The following is a 19033-nucleotide window of genomic DNA, read 5'->3' as shown; positions in this document are numbered from 1 at the left end:
CTCCGACCCTACCTCTTTATTTATCATTAATCAGAGCATGTGACACTCAAATCACTCAGTCTTCTCAGGATCGAACTGAGGACCTCTCGTTAACTAGGCCAATGCTTTACTAAATGAGCTCTATAGCCAATTGCATTAAGCACTTCAATCGGTCATTCTCGGGCCTGCGAGTTTTTAAGAACGGTATCGTATGTACAATTAAGCGGACCCTGTCATTTGTGTCCCTGTCTATGGATTTTGGTTTATTGTCCTTGAGTTCAAAAAACTATTGAGTTTTTATATGATTGATTCAGTGCCTGAATCTATCTGGGGGATCTGGGGCTTTATCTAATTGAGATTTGTGACTACCACACATTCTTTTTTGTATAATTTTTGTAAAGTAGATATTCGTCTAATTTATAATTGCAAAATACTTTAGGTATAATAACGTCAAATTTCATAAATTCGAGCATTTTTGTACAGAAGTTTAAATTTAAAGCCTTGTTGAAATTTATAGTGAGGATTTAAACTAGACACAAAAATCTTGCAGGGATCAAATTCGGCTTTTCCTAATCCAAAAAAAGATTTTGCCATGTTTATATATGACGGAAAATTCCAAAAGATAATTTCCTCCTCACTTATTTCATGTATCGTGTACATATTCATGTACATATGAAAATCTCCAAATAGTGAAGCAATGGCAGAAAATCTCGAAGGACATTTTGGGCGTAGTCCAAGCATTTTTTCCTCATGTCTCGTCTCTTTCTATCTTTTCCACATGTACACCGAGAAAAATGTGGATGGTAAAATTTACCATCCTCCATACAAAATTCTAATGTCCGGATAGTAAAAAAGTCACCCAGCAAACGCGATATTAAATTGGACTGTCAAAAATTGTAGAATCTATTGCATGGATAGTAAATTCTAATAGCCGGATGGTAAATTCTAATATCCCCGGATGTTAGATTTTACTAGCCGGATGGTAAATTTTACTGGCAGGATAGTAAATTTTACTAGCCGGATATTAGAATGAAAAATGTCGGAAAAATTTATTTTTCCGACATTTTCATTGCTTTTTGGCCATTGTTTGAGGGCTTGGGGCCCTTCTGGGATGATATTCTCTGTATTTCAAGCCATTTTGGTGCGTGAAAATTGACGACTGCGCCGAGATTTGAACACGCGACCTTTGTGATGACAGTCCAGCATCTTCCAGCTGCGCCACGAATTGCTATAATGTATTCAAAGCATATCGGGAACGGTTGAATCGGCACCCACGATATTCCAAAATGACATTCTAACAGCAGGATGGCAAATTTTACTGGCTTGGATGGTAATTTCAATCCAAATTACTATCCTCCGTTAAAATTTACTGTCTTCCAGTTAAATTTTAACATCTAATATGCGGCCAGTAAAATTTACTTCCCGGATATTAGAATCCAAGAGAGGTCAAGGTAAAATCTAAATGAGGATAGTAAATTTTACCATCCGGCTGTTAGAATTTACTATCCATAGGATAGTAAATTTTAAAATGTCAAGATGGTAGATTCTAAAGGAAAGTTTCTATGGAGGATGGTATTTTCTACTATCTTTTGAGATAGTAGAATTTAAAGACACGATTTGTAGAAAATACCATCCAAATTTTTCTCGGTGTAGATTAATGCAAACAACGTGCGTGGAATTTTCTTTACCCTTCTCAAAGTGGTAAAATAAGAGAAAAGTGCGATGGAAAACAGGAGGGGGGCGGTTTCAGGAGGAGATGAATATAGGAAAATGGTTATAGAGTGGGCAGATGAAAATGTCTAAATATTTATCGATGGTTGACGATGATGATGAGCAAATGGTTACTTTTAATATTAGCATATTTATATATTTCACATCATAGAACATTTTGCTCTGGCTATCTTCAATGGTGAATTGTGGCATTATTTAAAGAGAGGTGGGGTTAGGGGGTATGGGCTAATTTTAACAGGGATACACCTATTAATAACAATGCTTAGCACGATATATTTTTTTTGTACAACCACAACATTATGTGGATGTTTATGTGTCTGTGAATTTTAATGTGGGTCGGTTTTTCTGGACAAGAATATCAGAAAGAGGAAAAGTTTTGCGGGGAAATGTGAGTGGTATCAGAGGCAACAGTGGGCTAGAGATATGCTGCTATCCAAAGTGAAAATTTCAGAAGTGGGATATTGAGTTAGAGTGAGTGAAAGAGAATTGGTTTTTTGGCGACAGCATAGCGATGTTAGTTGATTTTTTTTTCTCGTCGTGTGGATACATCAAAGTGAGATGGATAGAAGGTAGAGAAAGGGGTTGTATGAAGGGGAGAGAGAGGAAAATTGGGATGGTGGTAAATTTGACTATATATGGTGCGATTTTCTTCTGTATTTGTATGTATGTGTTTTTTGGGGGAGAATTTCCCGAGCTCTTGAATATTAAATGAAGTGCTGCTGCTGCTGCTTCTGGGTGCTTTTGTGTGCTTTGCTATGAAAAGAAAATCGATTTTCCTCTGTGTACTTTTCGCGCAATGCTTCCCACTTCGGGGTTTCCAGAGCTTTTTTTTTTCTTTTTAGCCTTTGCTTTTCTTCAAATCTGCAGTCTTTTTCCCATCCATTTTACCCTTGTGTATATGTGTAATCAAATATGCGGTGAATGTATGTTGTGTGAGGGAAAACTGAGTTTCCGCACTTCCTACTTCTTTTTTTTCCATATTTGACGTTAACACCCTTTTTCCCCACCAAGACAAATAATTTCCGTAACGAGATTCTTGTTGGGAATTTTGTTCATTATCTCCTGTTTTTTTTTCTTCTTCTTTTTAAATGGAAATAAAGTGAGGGTAAAATAGAAGATTGATAACAGAATATTTCTCGGAATTATCATAATAATGATATATCAACTACACCTACATATTTCACAGATCTGTGTTCGATTATATACATTGCATTCAATTACAATGCGCAGCACAGAATAACTTTTGTTTTGTAAACATGTGTTTGATATTTAAACGAGAGTTAGGTAAATCTACTTCCGTAGGCGATTTCTCTTAACATTTCAGCAATTCCCTATGACAAATTTTCGTGGTAAACTCGCTAACAGGGCAACATGTAGGCCAATCAGCATCGAATGAATATTAAAACGCACAGTGATTGGGGTTTCAAATATTGTATCACTTATCGTAAAATACCGAAGGTGTGGCAGAAGGTTCATGTGATACTATCCCAAAACTTGCCAAAAAATCTTTTGAACTAAATGATCCCTGTAAGAAAAAAAAACTATTGCAACTAGAAAATTTCGCTGAAGCCAAATTCTCAACCTAGTTTAATTCATAAACGACTCTTTAAAAACGTAGGGCACGATCGTTGCATTCTCAGAGATCAATCGCTTATATGAAACCGTAAACCACAGAATCCTGCTATACAAAATTTACAATATCACATTAGACGATGGATTTACGTGAATGATTAAGATTCTAGTTTAGTTTCGTTGGTTTTTCGCAGGTTTGGTTTGGTGGAGGTGGTTTAAATATCAGGTGTAGGACTAACTCAGCGCAAATCATTCCGATACGCAAACGGTTTGGTCTGAGTCGTACAAGCTGTAACATTCAAGGATCTTGATACCTAGCTTTCAAGAAGAATCAGCTTAAATTTAAGCATTTTAAAATAAAAGTATACGTTGTTTTCATACGCGTAGGAACTGAATCTTATGTGCAAGATTAAGCTGAAGTTTACGAAAGATCAACGAATTTTAAATATATTTATGTCCTTAAAGTTGAAGTAGGTTAAGTAAGATAGTTTAAACGGTCTTAAAACCGGAGAAGCCCAGTTTCCTAAAAAGTGTCGAATAATTAAAATCCAATTTTAGTTAATTTTCAAAAATCATCAGTAAATTTGTTTTTAGTACTCAACCGTTTATATGGGGAAACTTTAGGTATGAAACCCTGTTAGAAATGCTTAAAAAATACGTCGGTGGACAAGCCTTAACTTCTTACGGGCATTGTTCCACGAAGGCCTCTTATGAACCTGGGCATTGTAAAATTTGACCGATTGCTTGATGTAAATATGGAATCACAGGATCACAATGAGTGCTTTACAATTTAATCTATTGTGAATACTTTTGTATTAAGACAGGGGAGAGTATTACTGATTGACAAGAATAACAAGCGCGATATTTTATGAATGCTCGAAAACGTAGGGGAGACCGGGGCTGATTCGTGAAAAACATATTTGAATCAGATTGATAAATATTTCAATGAATAGGGGAGGATTTAATTATCCAGAATAAATAGTAGTTTGCTCAATATTCTTTCTAAGGAAAACTATAACTTCCCTCTGTGCAATTCTACTGCTGGCTAATTCTGCCTTGGTCTTCCATACATTAAGGTTGAAAAGTCGGTTTTAAACAATTATACTTTATTGTGGTCTAATATAAAGGGTTACAACCTCAAATTCTATCTCGAGTGACAGAATTTAACAAATTTATTCACTAGGAAACTGCTAAATACATCTGTATACCTTTGTAATCTACAAGATAAGAGATTGTAAAAAAAAAATTGGAACACAGCTGATTAAATGAATTTGAAGTAATTGAACTTTTGAAAGAGAAAATGTGTTACATTAATCCAGAACTAATTAGATGTTTTTATCTGTGTTATTTACATAAATTGATTAAGGTATTTCTTGCTACTTAGCACCTCAAACTTGTTAACATGCTTTGGAAAAACTTCTGAATCCAATAAAAATCAATTTTATACCTTGGTTTCCAAATAAACTCATATTATACAGCAATTTGGTAGAACACCGCGAAAACAGAGGGATTCTAGGTTAAGAAAATCGTTGAAGTTTTCTTTTTGGAAAGAAAAAAAGACATCCGGTGGTGAAAATTTAAAGATGGAGGCGCCGCCCATCTAATTTCCGGGGATTTGGTATTATAGTGTCGGTTTCATTGAAGCAACACCAGCATTCACCGAGTGAGATGGGAGAAAAGTGAGAGAGAAGAGGAAAACCCCCATACCAAATCGATCGCGCATTTTCACCAAACTCTATGTGTATCTTGTTTTCCCGACTTTCCCACACACAAATACATATACAAAAGTCCACCACAGTGATGCAAAAGCAGAGGGAGAGTCTGCGAAAGGAGCACAAAGAAAATGCTTCACATCCCATCATTTCTATGTACATACAAGTGAAAATTCAAATCATTATGTGGCACAAAACGATGATACACACACATAGAACCCCTAAACTCCTTTCGTCTCCAACAAGCTCCACTTCATCCGGGGTGGTTATATTGGGGGTGGTTTGGGTTCGGGGGGATGAGGTGGGAAAACACCCTGGAACTGGAATGTCAGCCATAGCTATTTGACACAATCGCAATCGCAACAAGAACCCCAAGAGTACCCTGGCAGCATCCGAGAATGGAGGGTTTATCAATTTCACACCCCAGGGGCTTTTCCGCATTTTATCACGCTTTTCTTTGTCTAACAACTAGGAAGGACTTAACGTTAGTGATCCAAAAAAAACTTGAATCAAGGTGTTCAATGTACGTATGACCTATTTCAATCTCAGGGTTTCGGATTTATTAAGTTTCTTAGGGATTTCTAATATATCCTAATATATCGAGGCTTCTATATGATTCTTCGTGAGCTTTCAAAGATTATTCATTGTAAATAAAAAGTTAAAACATTGCACAGTGCTTCAGATTTCAATAAGTCAAACATGACAGATAACTTATGTGATAATAATATTAGTCATTATAACTTATCATAGAGAGTTGTTAATCTCAAAAAACCAAGACTATCACTAACGAAGGTCTAAGAACGCTCCTAATTTCGCACAATATTACCAGTATTACAATAGTACTGCATTTAAAAATAGATGTTAAAATGATTCTTTACGGAATACTCGAACTTATTACTTCAAAATAAAAATGAGTTAGTGGATTTAGCATTGTGAATTTAGATTAATAAAGTTTTTGCAAAAACATTGTGTTTACGAATTCAAAAACTAATTAAAACCGTTTTTTTTATAACCGTACAAATATTAATAAGAGGAATTCAACTGACATTTTTTGCTAGAATTAATTATTGATCCATCAGAAATTCACATCTGATCCAGGCTTTTCCTATCCTGTCTGATACAGGATAAGGAGACCAAAAGCTAAGATTATAAAAAAACTATCCTTAAATGTTAGAATTAAAGAAAAGAAAACTTACAAGCGTGAAGTCACCCACATTTACGGTCTATATTTTTTTCTCACAATTTCTATTTTTAATTCCGAAAAGAGCTGTTTGGCAAAACTTTCGTCATGCTCACGATGAAAATGTGTGCGACTGGTTTTATACACGTCCAATTTTTAATTCTGAAAGGTAGAGCAGACATGTTTAAGGCAATTTTTTATGTTTTGACTTTAAGCACTATTTCCAAAACTTCAAAAATTATATTGAAATTATACATTTATGACTTAAGCCGAGAGGCGGCTTAACGTAATCATAATGAATGTACCCTATTTCCATCGGTTTCTTACTAATCTGGCTCTCTGTTTAAGCCAAGAAAAGGCTTAGTTAGTAGGAAATTGATGGGAACTTAGTCAATTTTGGTTTTAATTACTTCAAGCCGTTTCTCGGCTTAAGTTGTAAGTGTGTATATGACATTAGCCACTAATCCGACAGCTCTGGAAAGAGTTTCTGTTTTCTTCACAGCGATTCTGCTCCCGACCAACTCCGGTTCATCACCATATTAAATTCTAGATAGAGGAAGGTTTTGATGTTTCGCACATAAAAATGATGTTCAAGTTCAGTGATTTTTTCTGATTACCATGCAAACCGTATCGATTCTCCATCTATGCCAAAAATATCTCTTATTTACAAGGTTCATAATCCCACCTCACAAAATTGCAGGAAATCCCCAGATTTTCTTCTGATGTATCAATCAAGTTTCCATTTTCGCACACGATTCACTCCATCATTGAATACCCTACTTCCATCGTAAATTTTGCAGCGAACACTAAAAGTTGCACATCATTATTTGAAGGGAACTCTTAATCTACTTGATTAAATCGTTTTTATAAGAAATTAAACGTTTTAATATCACTTTTTTGGAACTTTTCTAAGAGATGTTTTCATGACACTAAAAACCACTTTTTTGCTAGATTCCATGGGAATTTTATTCTGGAAACGATAAATCTGGTGAATGCTTTCTTGAAAAGTCCAAATATCACCAAATTTACACTAATCAATAAGTTTTTTAAGCTAAAACTGACTAAAACACTGCAATCGAGAAGACCGCAGAAGTTCCACCATCCCTCTATGCAGCCGGATGTGAACAAAACCATCTTTGAACTGAAAAGCATCACTGTTAGAGGCAAAAAGCTCTTTTGGCCTCTAACAACAGAAGATTTTTGACCCTTGGGGTACCTTAAGAGGCATGTAAGGCGGATATATTGATAAATTTGACAATTATCTGACAGGACCTAGTCATTTTTCTTAGTTTCTAAGATTCATCGCCACCAAAACTTTAATTTTTCCTTTATTTTTGTTCATTAAACATTTTCCCCACGATATTTCGGCAAAAATTAATGCAAAACTTTAGAAAATGGAACTTAATTTAATAAATTAGTTAACAATGAAATTATTAAAAAATATTAACTAAATTTGCTCAAAATAAATACCCTAACGCTCAATTTATTGAGTGGAATTATACTTATTTCCAGCCTAAAAAACAAAATTCTATTATATTTCTAAAAATACTTAGAATAAGAAATTATTATTAATTATTAATCGTGTCGAGGCATAAAATTTACACATGTCTTGCCCAAAAACGGGCCACGTCAATGGCAAGCGAACTTGCCGACATCAAATCTCCTACTCCACATGGGGCAGGGGACAATGGACAAACACACAAGTGGGGGGTGGTTCGGATCACCCCACAGTCACAAAGGACGTCACATTCCGAGAAGCCCCATCGCCGCCTGTTGTCTCTCGATCGCGCTACGCCGCTCCTCAAACGATTGGGAGACTTCCACGTCGTCCAGTTTTGGTCACCACCAGGAGGAAGGCCTTCCCTTAGTTCGACAAAATCTGGTGGAAAGACTTCCTTCCACAGATTAAGTCTGGCCTCCTCTGGAGATTTGTCAAGTGGTTTGACAAAGTGGCAAAAGCTCTTGCGAGACTTCAGCCTTGCTCTTGGTTTTTGGTGACCGTAGAGAAGATGCTTTGGATCAGAGAGAACCTTAGACATCTCTCTGCTGGAGATAATTTGTCTCCTCACCCGTGGTGGAGCTATTCCTGCTAAAGGATAAAGTTTCTCCACTGGCGTGCCCTTTAGGCACCCTGTTACTATACGGGCGGTGTCGTTGAGAGCAATGTCTACTTGTTTGGCGTGCGCAGATCTCTCCCATACTTCAGCTGCGTACTCTGCTACGGAGAAAGATAGGGCAAGTGCAGAGGTACGCATCAGTTTCGGCTGAGCTCCCCACTGAGCGTTAACAAGTTTTCGCAGTAAGTTATTTCTTGTTTTTACCTTGTTTTTAACATTACTGCAGTGGGTTTTGTATGTGAGAGTTCTATCGAGAGTAACACCAAGGTACTTTGGCGTGAAATTGTGCTTCAGAGAATCTCCTTCCCATCTTACATTCAAGCGAGTTTTGGCCCACTTGTGACGCAGATGGAAACAACTTACCTCTGTTTTTGAAGGGTTTGGTTTCAGTTGATTCTCCTTGTAGAATTTGGAAAATTCTACAAGGCAGGTCTCTAGCTGGCACTCCACGTCTTGAAACGTGTTCGCCTTAACAGCTAGAGCCAAGTCATCCGCGTACAAGAAGGCCTTAGATGGAGATGGCAGTGGCTGATCATTTGTGTAGATATTGAACAGTGTAGGAGCCAGAACACTACCTTGCGGTAGGCCATTTTTTTGCAGTCTCCATCTGCTTTTCTGACCACGAAACTCAACAAAGAATCTGCGGTTCTCTAAGAGAACCCCAATCATCCTTGTGAGGTCGTAGTCACTTGTGAGATTGTAGATTTTGGAAAGGAGAGTCCTGTGATTTACTGTGTCAAAGGCTGCCGAGAGGTCGACGAAGGCAACACCTGTGATTTTGCCTTCCTCGAAACCATCCTCAATAAATTGAGTCAGGTTCAAAACTTGACCAGAGCTAGATTTCCCAGAGCGGTATCCAGCTTGCTCTCTGATCAGTTTTTCCTCTACGGCAGGTGCGAGCCTTTGCAGCAGCATACTTTCAAACAGTTTGAAAAGGTGACATAAGAGAGTGATAGGACGATAGCTCCCCGGATCATTGATGAAATCAAAATGTCGATTTTTTTATGTTGGCATGAAAGGACGTTTACGGCATTGACATTCTTTTTTTGTTGAGTTTTTGTAAGGATTAAGGGGTGGAATTATACTTACTTCCACCACTGTATGTGCGATCGATCAATGTGAGTCAAATTTGTGAATTTTCTTCCACCCACAAAAAGAGGCTCCTCCAGCCCAAAAGGTTTTTACATAAATATAAACCATAAAAACCCCTCTACCACCTATGATAGTCGTTTTTCAGAAAAGTGATATTAATTGTGCAAAGTCGTACGAAGTATTACACAGCAAAATTACAGTTTTGGACCTGTGAGATTCATAAAGTAATGCGGAAGAAATAGTAGGTGAGATTGTTAAGAATCTCACCTAATACGCAGTGTTTGAAGGTAGCGTATGTGCGAACCATCAAAGCCTTCCCCTATTCCTAAAAAACATGATTTTGGAGGGCTTTGTGGAAAAATTAATATCGTGTTAATGACGTATAGATCGACTTATTGAAGGGTCTTCTGGAAACAACAAATTTCTATTTCGAAGTATTTGACTTGTAGCTTTAGTACCGACTAGAAGAACCAATAACATGACGTCATTTGTTTTGACACTTGATTATTTTAAGAATCTAAGAAACTAAAACAACTTTTGACGAGTGAACTTGTAATTTTTATAACAGCAGATTTAGGAATCTTTTGAATCTGCAAGAATATAAAAACTTTTTGCTTTTGAAGTATATATATGTATATATAGTACATTGCTTTCTCTGTGGAATACGAGCAATAAAATGTTGCAATGGGATGACAGGTGCATTTCGCAACTTTTTTTTTTACAATAGTGAGGGGTAATTCGTTTATTTTAATTAGTTGTAAAAGTAAATGTTTGGGGGTATACGGAGTTTGTATCAAGCATATTATTAAAAACAAAAACTGATTATACTTTAAAATTAAAATTTAAACACATATGATTTTACCCATTAATTTTTAAAATTGATTCACCCCTCTGTTCTTCAGTATTCAAAATGATGCCATATTAGATGATAGTGTACATCATCATTATGTGTAGTGATGCTTTTAGTGAACCCTTTTGACTGAAAAGAAAAACCCAAGGGGTTATCACAACCAAAGCAGTGTTTGAGCGCCTTGGCAAGGAAGGAAGGAAGTTCTGCTGAAGCAATGTTGTGTGATGTGTTTAGGGGATGTATTAAGGAGTTTTGTTGGTTGGATGGATGTCCTGGGGAAGTTTTTTTTTTTTATTCTCTCTGCAGCATCGGTATCTTCTCTCTCTCAACATTTTTTTTTGCTTTTTTACTCTCATAATTGCTGGGTGTTTGCCACTTTTATTGTTGTTGTTGTTGTTAGTTGTGTAGTGCTGCTGTTTCGAACGGTTGGGGAGTAGGTGAATTCTCATTTTTCGCTCTGGTACTGTTTGTCCATCTTTCTCACTCTTGCACTCTCAATCATTTTTTTAATCGTTGTTGCTTCTTTGCTTCTTCGCAGTCGCTCTCTTTTGGGTTTGAACACTGCAAAATACACCGTCATCATTTCACCACCATCGGAACCCACCGTGGTGGAGTACAATTCAAGTTTTGTGTTGAGAGAATTTACTCAAACGTGCTATATAGGAGGTTATATGTTGATATATGTATATATATATATGGATGGTTGGCGAGTGAGATGGCAAGAGAGGTGATGAAGTGGAGAGGAAAAGAGGCTAAATAAAAAGACGAAGAAGAGTGGGCAGAAGCAAGAGGCATAATCTGCTGTTCTCTCTCTCCTCCGACATTCAGATCAATATTTTTAGTTATTTTAGTCATGTTGTCGTGTTATACCAAATCGAAATGGTGTTGGGTGAATTCAACCGATATTCCAATTATTATTACCAACAAACAAGGGTGAAGAATATACATTTCTAAAATACAATATAGAAATTTCACAAGTTAGCAATTTCTTCTGATATGGGGTTGATATCAGTGATTGTTGTAGTGCTTAACCGGTAGTGTCAGTTGCGGGTGAAAAATCAACTAGCCATATTAGAAATTCCATTGACATCCTCGAAAGTTTATTTAAAGAAGAATGAGGTTTCATTAATAATCCAAAATATGAAGAGTTTATTTGGAAGATGATAACGTTACTGATCCCCATCCATGTATAAAACTTAGGTATTGATTTTCTCCACATATACTATTTTTTTTAGGATATAGTAACAATATGTATATGTGCATAAATTGTATGATGAAGTATGTTTTTTCTGTTGTTGAATTTAATTAAATGGTGCGTGCATGAAAAAGTGGTGGTGATGATGGAAGAAAATGTGCCAAGTGTTTCAGGGAGTAATTTGTCGCCATATTCATTTTCTCAACCAACAAATAGATGGTGCCACGAATCCATGACCTTTTCGGTCGGTCGGTGTTCAAGTCCTATATACACTCTTTTGCTCAATTGTGCGCTCTCGTTCTTTCTCACTTTACAATTATGTACATTATGTACACATTCTATTGAAAACCCATACATAGAATTGCTCGTTGGGCATTATATATATATATATACGTATATGTACATCTCATGGAAAAATAGTACATTTGTTGATCGTTTTACACACATCAAAAACGGTATTTAACTCTCTCGTCGTTCTTCTGTTTTTCCATTTTGTTCTCTCTGTTGTTTTCTTCATCTTTTTCGTTCGTGCCTTTTATACTACTAACATTTTTTTTTATATTATAGTTGCTATGTTGGACAAGAGAATCGCGCACTCTATAAATATATCTTTCGATGAAATAAGTATGGAAAAATGTAAATTATAGGAATTTTAAAAAGAGAAGCTTATAAGTTGAGCACATATATAATATGCCACCATCTTTATGTCTCTTAACACTGGTTGTTCTGATGGCGATGAAGATGAATTCTAACACAGCATTTATAATTCAACTTGATCTTTTGTTTAACTCAATGAATTCCTGTCTTTTTGCACGACTTTTTTTCGCAAGTTTTTGTTCGTATCTGTCGCGCAATTTCTTATACCGAACGAATATGTACGATAAATGATATTCTATTTATCGTTCACACATTATATTGATGGGCTAGTTGCTATGTAAAACCTGCTATGTGAATTTATTTTATTCTTGATTACCCTTTGATGGGCCATATTTTAATAAAATTTAGGAATTTTGAAGTTTGGTGTTTATGTGTTTTTTCCGTTTGTTAGTTATTGGTCTAAAGCTGTCTACACATTATGAGCATTTTTTAAAAAAATTCTTTAAAAAATTTTTTAAAGAATTTTTTTAAAAAAAACTGTTTTTTAAAAAATTTTTTAAAAAAAAATGCCTCCACACTAGACTTAATTTTTGTAAAAAATTTCTGACAGATTACTCTCAGCATTTCGCTTGGGATTATTTTTCATGAAAATTTGTCATTTGAGTGGTGGAAAAAGTGTGAAAAGTGTTTGTTGGAATTCCCTGGGATAGTTGTTAGTGAATGTTCGTGGAAAATTTTCCAAAATTGCAAAAGTGCAGTGTTTTTCTACAGAAGTTGTTCCCAGTGGAATCAATATTCCGGAGTGTGTGAACATAACCTCAAAATGTTGTTTTTCCCTAAAAATTTTGTGTGACTATCGCAGTTATTTATGTACAGAAATTGTTTTTCTTTGCGATAATCTGGAAACCAAAACATGCTCATCAGAAGAACCGCAGAAATTACTCGGAAGGACAAATTTGTTACCAGGAACAATGAGTAGAGTGGAGAAGAAGGTGTGCAGCTCAAAAGATCCTAGATTCCATTGATCAGCAGCTCTTTCTGGAAAAGCTTCAGGACTTCAGGAAAACTTGTGGATACGTTTGGATGAACAGGAATATTTGTAACCAAGAACATTGACGTAAGTACTATGAATATGCTAAAAAAAAACTTGCTGATTTTATTGCAAAGCTATTCCTGCAAAAAAATCAGGACTACAATTGGAAGAGCATGATAGTGGATGAGGGGAAGGACTTTGAGGAATAATTAGAAAGTGCTTCACCAAAATTCCTGCAAAAATTGATCCAGTGCAACTCTACAAATTTGATTCCGGATACTGGATGACACTGATTTGATTCCGGACACTGGTGATAATTATGATAAATTTTATGAAAAATAAATTCTCATATCTTGGTTTCCAATCCGAAATCTTTTATTGGTTATCCGGTGTACATTAAAGCCTTCTCCCTCTATCCACAACTGTCCAAGCAGGAGTCCCATGGAGGAAGCAAAAGTTTGTAGCCATCTCATCCTTGTGCTTCCGGATGGGAACATTTCCATCGTGGTTGAAAAGGAGGAATGATGGGAGGTGGTTCTGGGGCTTCAAGTGATGGGCTGTGGTAACTACGGATGACTCTTGTATGTACTAGGATCTCCTCAGTGGCTCTGAATAGGTCTATTGTCTTGATTGATATACCAGGTTCATGTTCCAAAATTTTTCAATTTCCTTCTTTCCATTCATGTTTTAATTTGGTGCACGAGGTTACTGTACCATAACAATCTTCAAGAATACACAGACATCACAACTTTCGGCAACATCAAAAGAAAAATCAGCGAAAATGTTCCTCCAAAGCTGGCTTTGATTCCACTGGGAACAACTTCTGTAGAAAAACACTGCACTTTCGCAATTTTGGAAAATTTTCCACGAACATTCACTAACAACTATCCCAGGGAATTCCAACAAACACTTTTCACACTTTTTCCACCACTCAAATGACAAATTTTCATGAAAAATGTCTCGAGTTGCTGTGATTTTTTAAAAAATTCTTTAAAAAACTGTTTTGTAAAAAATTGTCCCAGTGTGTAGAGGCATTTTTTTAAAAGAATTTTTTTAAAGAAAAAACCTTGATTTTTTAAAAAAAATGGGTCGTTTTTTACAAAATCGCCTACACACTATACAAATTTCTGTAAAAAATCCAGTTTTTTTAAAAAAAATTTCACTAGTCTGGAGGCAATTTTTTTAAAGAACTTTTTTTAATGTCATTTTTTACAGAATTTTTTGATAATGTGTAGACAGCTGAGCCAAACGCTAAGAGATATCAGCATTCGTTCTTCAAAACAAAGTATTTTGGTTGATTTCGAAAATCGCTCTAGCGATTTCTTTCGTTTTCGGATATGTTTTGCGGGTAGTCTATGTGGACATTTTGTCCATAAATTCATGTAACTGGAAAATTTACCTAGGGAAGCTATAAATTTCCAACCCTTAGCAATGACTCCCAATTCATGCGACCAAGGGAAAACTGTGAACTCCTAGACCAAATGAAACACATTAATTTTCTTTATAAACATTTATTTATATTCAAAAGAGTCAATTTAAGAGTAATCTTCCAAAGATCATAGAATTTGGTATCCTAACCGCTAAACAAACATGGGCATTGAAAATGAACTTTAATAGTTAAAATATTCTTATTCATTTAATCCTTAGAGATTCTTGGAGAGAAATCCTTAGATACTTTGAGATTTTAACATAGTAAAGAATGATGAAAGATTGCGAGAAAAAACTTTGCAAGCTGTTATGAGGGGACGTCGACCTAGGACCAGTTGGCTGGATCTTGGCCTGGGAACATCTTAGAATTGAGCTCAAATACCTCGTTGAAGTGATTTAAAAGAAAAAGGCGTAAATACTAACTTAGACTTTACGGTTAACAGGTTTTATTTGAATCCGTCAATATTATTTCTAACTTTATGAAACATCATCAAATGAGTGCACATATTGTAGCAACCAATGCCACAGACCACGCAATGGAGCATGTTGGAGTGTCCCTCCTCACTAGCCTCCCAGAATAAGGCTCCTATTGCCCATTCTTAGAGAGCCACGAATCAAGAATTTAACATTGATTTAAATTAATTGCTTCAGAAATGGCGATTTCGATGCCGAAAGTAGTAAAGGTTGCCGATATATAAAAATATTATCCATCGGAGATAAATAATTCATAAAAAATCTTGGAATACGTAGATGGCGTCGTTTGATTAAGTAAGTTCTAGTAAATAAGTAATAGTTTGATTAAGGGGTTACGTGTGTCAAAAAGACTAAAAAACACCAGGGTTTCTCTATTTTTTTCCGACATAAAAATTTCTTATTTTAATTTAAATTCTTAAGCATATAAATTATAACATTTAAACTATTTTTTTTGAAATTTTCCTGACCTGATTTTCGGAGACTTACATATTTCGAAAAAAAACATGCTTTTCCGTGAAAAAGATTGCTCAGAGCGTATTCATCAAAAATCACAAAACTAAATGTTTCCTTTTATCTGATAAATTAAACTCGTACTTGAACGGTATAATTTTCTTTTAAGGAAGTTTGGATTTTTGGTAGAATTTTATACAAAAAATTCAATTTTCGGCGTATTTTACACCACGATTTGTCTTGTAAAATAAGTTATGATCAAGATAAAAAAAAATCTACCGTTCAAGTACGAGTTTAACGTATCAGCTAACATGAACTATTTAGTTTTTTGATGTCAGATGAATAAAATTTGATAAATCTGGTCCACCGAAAACTGTAATTTTTCAAAAATTATTTCCAAATCAGGTCCCAAATGGCTGAATTTTTAAAATTTTGAATTGAAAATTTCAGAATGTTATATTTTCATATGATTAAGAACTCTAATTAAATTTTTGTTTATTATGTTGAAAAAAGATGTCAAGAAAATATGCTTTTTCTTCTTAGAATGCGTGACTGACCCACGTAACCCCTTAAATAAGGCTTTATACAGTAGTCGTTCTTAGATGTATCCCACCATCTAATTTGTATAGCCAATGTAAATGTAAAATATGTACTTTGTATAGACATTCTCTTTTTTCAATAAATCTAAATCTAATTTAGCCCCTGTTATCTATATCTTTCGGTAAATTTTAATCAAGTTATCTTGATCTTTTAAGATCATCTAACCTCCAACTTTTTTGCTGCACATCTATGCTTCCACACACAATATAACATGATGTAATTAGAAATCAATATTAGTGCTGCTGAAAGTATGCAATCAATACATAAAACCGATTATATTGCTTCGTTAACTTGCTTCTCAATTGCCAACAATCTCGGTTGTCAGAGGCTTTAAAAAAATCATTTGATATCTGTAGTTGTGACTGAAAAAAAAAACTCTTATGTGTGAACTAAAAAAGAAGGAAAAATCGTACTGTTGGACGATTGTATTATAAGTTCAATCGTAGAGATGTACTGTGTGAGAGGGAGAGGAGGTGTGTATGAAAAGTGGTATAATGTTTAGTGAAGTATAATGGTGGGAACGAGAGGGAATTGAGTTGAATACCACATTAAAATATATATCGTGTTAATGGTATGAAGTTGGTTGAGTGTTTAAAATTAGAAATAATTTATTTGAGCTACAATCTAATCGCCTAGAGAGGGATAGACAGTAATAAAAAGTTGTATTTTTGTGGGTGAGTCTCCTATATTGTGCTTTTTTCTTCTCTTTCACTCTCGCGGACAATTTTCAATGGGTCATAAAAATCGTAAAGAAAATAGTTTTGTCAGTTGAAGTGTAGGATTTACACACATTTTTTCCCCGTGTCCTCTGCAATTTTCTCAATATCATTCTTAAAATTTTGTTGTGTTGTAGATTTATTAAGGAAAAATGTGTAATTTGGCGCTTGTGGAATTTTATCATTATACTTAGATAGGGTATTTGAGAGTTGATTGTGGAGATATATATAGAGTTTGATGAGGAATTTTTTTTTGTTGCTTTTCAAACGTGAGCCACTCGATAATCCACCATTTTCTTCACTGTTGCGTGTTATCGCCATTTTTCTTGGGTTTGGATGTTCTTTTGTTTCGAGTGGCGCATAATGTGTGTATGTTGCTACTCTCCGGTGTGTGACGCGGACAAGTTGGGGAGGCCATCCGAGAGAGGGGAAAAATATGGACAGAGGCGTATGCAATGGAGATGATGGTATAGCTGGGAAGATGAGTGGTTCTATCATGCTGTGTTAGTGTTGCCATCGCGAGTATTGCAAATGTTCAAACGAAGCGCATAGTGTTGATGGTGATTGGGGCGGAAGAGGGGCAGAGGATCCAAAAAAGCATAAAGGAATTGATAGGAAGATGGTCTCTTAAATGTGGCCATCTCTGTCCTACCAAAGCATAAGCTATTGAATAACCTATGATGGGGATACGGTAAAGTTGAGATGCCTGAATACAAAAGGTTATTGGCTGGCTCATTGCGAGTAGCTAGGTGCCTAAATATGTTCCAAAGGATATGCAAAGGCTGTTGTCCTTATCAATTTTGAACTATAACAGGGATTTTGTCCCCCACTTTCTTCATGGCCTCCGTAGCCGTCGCTGTTGCAAAATTTGCTCAGAAACTCACAAAACTGATGATGTGATACCGACGTAGTCGATTGAGTGCAAAGTGTAATATATTGCTTTGGAGCTCTCTGATACTTCATCTCTTTCAAGACACACATTCACTGGCTTTTCGCTCACACGAAGTGATTTTATGGAGTGGTTTCAATCCAAGCTAATTTTCACATTTGGTGTATCTGATGAAAATATCAACTCGGCTGTGTTGAATCCACTTCCTCATCGGGTCACCTTTTTTTTTTGTACTACTCCATACACTTCTTTCTCGTACATCTTGTGCTGACTTATCTGACATTTATTTAAAGTCACCATCCCACCAGTTTCTCTTCTACCGTCGAGGACAGTGAAGGTGTTACTTTAAGATCTGTCGTCAAAAACTGTATTTGCTTTGACTATGTTCAAAATCTTGTGTCAAAACACTAAAAATATGTCACGTGTTTACTTGGTAACTGCAACAACTCTTTTGTGCAGACCTACTACCAATTTTGAAGACTACAATTTGTTAAAAATCGGTTTTTGTAAAAAAAATATGAATGAACAATAATTATTTTGTGGTACATGCGAAGAAAAATTTATAAGTGAGTAAAAACGACAAGAGCGCCACTATATTCCATTTTAGCGGTTAGCTCATGTTAATTGAAAAACCGAAAAAAAGGAAAAACAGTTGATCGCAATGGCCGTATAATTATGACAAAAATAGGTTTTTGAGAAGTGTCTGTGTGACAATGTCAAATGTGATTTTTGACCCGAATGTTGAAAAGAGAGATAGAGATAAAGAAGTAGTAACAGCCGTATGACCGCACCAGCCAACAGTAGGTTACTGACTGACTCAAAATGCTGACTTTACCAAGAGGCAAAACATAAAATTCCATTCTGTTTACCCGCAAAATCTCTTGGCAATGTGTGTTCGCATTTTACGGTAATATGGCAAAGGAAGAGCGAGAGAGTGTTAAGAGAATGGTATAGGAAGCGTGAATCGAATATATAGCGGGGGTATCTCTACCAAGTAGTATAAAAAGCATATCACATATACACTGAAGCACGAGTGTACTCATAGCCCATGCTCAATGAGTGACTGTTCGATTAATAAAAGCCAGACGCCGCCACAGCCGCCGTCTGGTGTCCCACCGTGTAACCAAACCAATCAGCTAACCAACCCACCGAATGCACATAGCGCAAGGCATATATTTCCGTCCGTCGTAGGTCGTCGGTATTTGGTACAATATACTTTAGCGCGCGCTTCAAGTACATCGTCTGACACTTCTACAGACAAACAACTGTCAAAATACCTCTTTAATCCATGAGCGAGAGAAAGAGAGAGCAAATATACAGAATTCTCTCTCGACACACACGATTACCAACCGAATAGGCACCCGAATGGCTGGTTGGAGTACGGGACGCAATGTAAGAATGAATCGTGTTGTGTGTAC

At 35.9% G+C, this 19033-nt stretch overlaps 1 protein-coding gene across 4 annotated transcripts in view; it reads left to right on the top strand.

Annotated features, from left to right (window-relative positions):
- LOC129806331 (serine/threonine-protein kinase tousled-like 2) overlaps positions 1-19033 on the top strand; it is a 93465-nt gene that overhangs the window by 17065 nt on the left and 57367 nt on the right. Inside the window, exon 1 of one of the 4 annotated variants that reach the window (XM_055854865.1) lies at positions 11070-11433. The exons of 1 other annotated variant lie outside the window; for it this stretch is intronic. The gene's annotated coding sequence lies outside the window, so the exon portion shown is untranslated. Of the gene's footprint in view, positions 1-11069; positions 11434-16772; positions 16926-19033 lie in introns of those variants that run through there. 2 more of the 4 variants (XM_055854862.1, XM_055854866.1) reach the window with 2 other exon arrangements.

This window comes from Phlebotomus papatasi, chromosome 3 (assembly GCF_024763615.1).
Source record: "Phlebotomus papatasi isolate M1 chromosome 3, Ppap_2.1, whole genome shotgun sequence".
Taxonomy (NCBI): Eukaryota; Metazoa; Arthropoda; class Insecta; order Diptera; family Psychodidae; genus Phlebotomus; species Phlebotomus papatasi.
Note: the sequence above shows the minus strand (reverse complement) of the source record. Positions and strands in the feature narration are given on the sequence as shown.